The following is a 2,653-nucleotide window of genomic DNA, read 5'->3' as shown; positions in this document are numbered from 1 at the left end:
TTCTCTGCCTTTACTTACCTGTAAATGTGGCCAGTACTAGTGTTAACAAATTTAACAACATTCCCCATGAACACCAACAACTCCTCATTCTGTCAACCTATCCCGTGGACCTAAATTCTCAAGACTGCGAGATACATTCTTTCATAGACACATGATATTCAGTCGATAACTTCAACTTTGTTGTTAAAACAAAATCTGTATGTCCAGCACCTATTACATTTTTCCACTTGAGTGCAGTTGAGTGCATTTTCTTATTTCCTTTTATGGTACATTCAGCTCATATGTATCGGCATCCTCCTCACTTAGTCCTACTTTTATTCAATTCTTGCAATAGAAAAAGTAGAAGTACTATATATGCTACAAATCCCTTTAAAATAATCAGGGTGAGTAAAAAGTTTCTTTGTCTAGAGATTTCTATAAATAAATCAGACAGGTTAATTTTTATACCATGATCACAAAATATTATTAATAATAGAAACTACTTCTCGGAGGGATAATCCTCACCTCTGTGTCCTTAGTAAAAATAAAATTATTGACACAATACATAAAAATTGCTTTATTCTATGGTAGGATCTAAGGCTCATATTATTGCTTGTTTGAAGCTGGTTGATCACTCCAGAAGCCACAGTCACAATGGTTTATAATAACATTTCTTAAATGTTGAGTCTGAAGACAAATTCACTGTTTTCATGATGGCTTCAAATCTTGAGCCTTACAAATAGGATTTGGAAGCCAAGGCTCCCCTCGCACACAGTGCTCCACACCTACTGACATGATCCATTTAACCCACCTGGAAAGCGTGGCTGATACTACTGGTTTAAATGATTTCTGTAAAGCAATGAGCACTCACACTTAGTGTCCGACAGCAACTCCCTAGTGCAATCTTCCTGTGCCTTTAAACATTTCATTGCACATAACCTAGGATTCTCTGGAAAGTCCAGATAGGCCATACACTCCTTTGTACTAAATAAACATGAAAGGGAGCTTCCCCAGAGGATAGAAAATCCAACAATGAGAATCAACCAAAAACACCCACAGAAAGGCTGAAATATTTTAGAAAATTTATTTTTTATTGATCTTTTGTGATAAAAATATTTAAACCATGATTGATAAAGGTCAGCTTCTAATATACAGAAAATCTTTTAAATAGTGAGACCATAAATAGACATCAGCCCAGACACAATTAGGACAATAAAAACATGACACATCATTCTTTTATTCTATCAATCATCCACAAGCTCTCTATCAGACAAACCAATTCCAATTCCAATTCAAAAAATTCTTTATTTCGGCCATATAGGCCATAAAAGATGCAGTAAAATACAATACATACATTTAAAATACAGAATTTAATACATATAAAAGTCTCTACTGGACCAGCGGGGGATAGAGGGTGCAAGACAGTACCAGTTCAGGGGGACATTTTCTTTCTAATTAGCCACGCTGCCATTAAGAATTTTGATACAGCAAACACAATGTGGCCCAGAGTACTGGTTTTCATGACCCTGTATGCCTGTAAGTACTTCCTGAACCCCAGGTTCCGGCAGAGCGGTGCTATCCAGTGTTTCCTGGGTCTATGGTAAGCATGGCATACAAACAATATATGTAGGTCATCTTCATCATGGGCTTTACAGCATGGGCAGAGTTTATCACCCCCTATGGACCATTTGCAGGTAAATGTTTTAGTGGGGAGTGTGCCGAACCTCCATTGCACGAACAATTTCCTCGCCAGGACAGGAAAGATAAAATCCATAAAAGATTCGAAAACATAAGAATTTTTGAATTCCATAAAACATGCTGTCAGGGTACCACTATCATAAGCATTTTCCATGTGAGACAAGTTCTTATTCTTATACATCTGGGCCAGGGTTTTACGGTTAATCCTTTGACAGCCTTGAGCTGGATCATCCCATAGGTCTGGCAAATTCATACTGAGCAATTCCGTCTTGATAAAAGCCAGCCAGGGAATTTTATTGTTGCCATTCAAGCTCATTACATGAATAAGGTCCTGTCTGTAATGGTACAGTTCATCAGTGGTCCATAACCGGTGCCAAAACTTCACGGGTTTTGACAGAAGATCTTCAGCAATGGAGGGAAGACCCATGTCTAATCTTAGGGGCAGAAGTGGCGTGCCTTGCGGGAGACCAAGTAGGCGTCTTAGAAAACTGTTTTCCACTCCTGCCAGAGCCTTCCCTGCTTTGTGGCCCCATAACTCGCTACCATACATGGCTGCTGCCTTGGCTTGGGACCTATATATTTCCAGGGCCGGGCTTAAAGGCTTAAAGGTGGACTTATTAGCCACCTTCAATATTGCACCCGATAGTTGGGACAATTTTACCCTGGATCTAGCTATCTGGCAGTCCCATGAGAGGTTTTCCTGGAGTGTTACCCCCAAATATATGAAGGTCGAGACCCTCTCAAGACTAACTTTTCCCAGTGTGGGGTTGGGTCTGGTTTTGGTGGGGGGGTTGAAGATCATGAACTTGGTCTTTTCTGTGTTCACCTCCAGCCCGTGTTGGCGACAGAAAAGGCCAAAACCGTTCACGATCCTCTGAATCCCCATGGGGGATTTGGAAAGCAGGAGGGTATCGTCAGCAAACATTATTGCCGGGACCCTCCTGCCTGCCAGGAGCGGGGCATCATTGTCCTTAAC

Source organism: Lissotriton vulgaris, chromosome 1_1, assembly GCF_964263255.1.
Source record: "Lissotriton vulgaris chromosome 1_1, aLisVul1.2, whole genome shotgun sequence".
NCBI classification, from domain to species: domain Eukaryota; kingdom Metazoa; phylum Chordata; class Amphibia; order Caudata; family Salamandridae; genus Lissotriton; species Lissotriton vulgaris.
Note: the sequence above shows the minus strand (reverse complement) of the source record.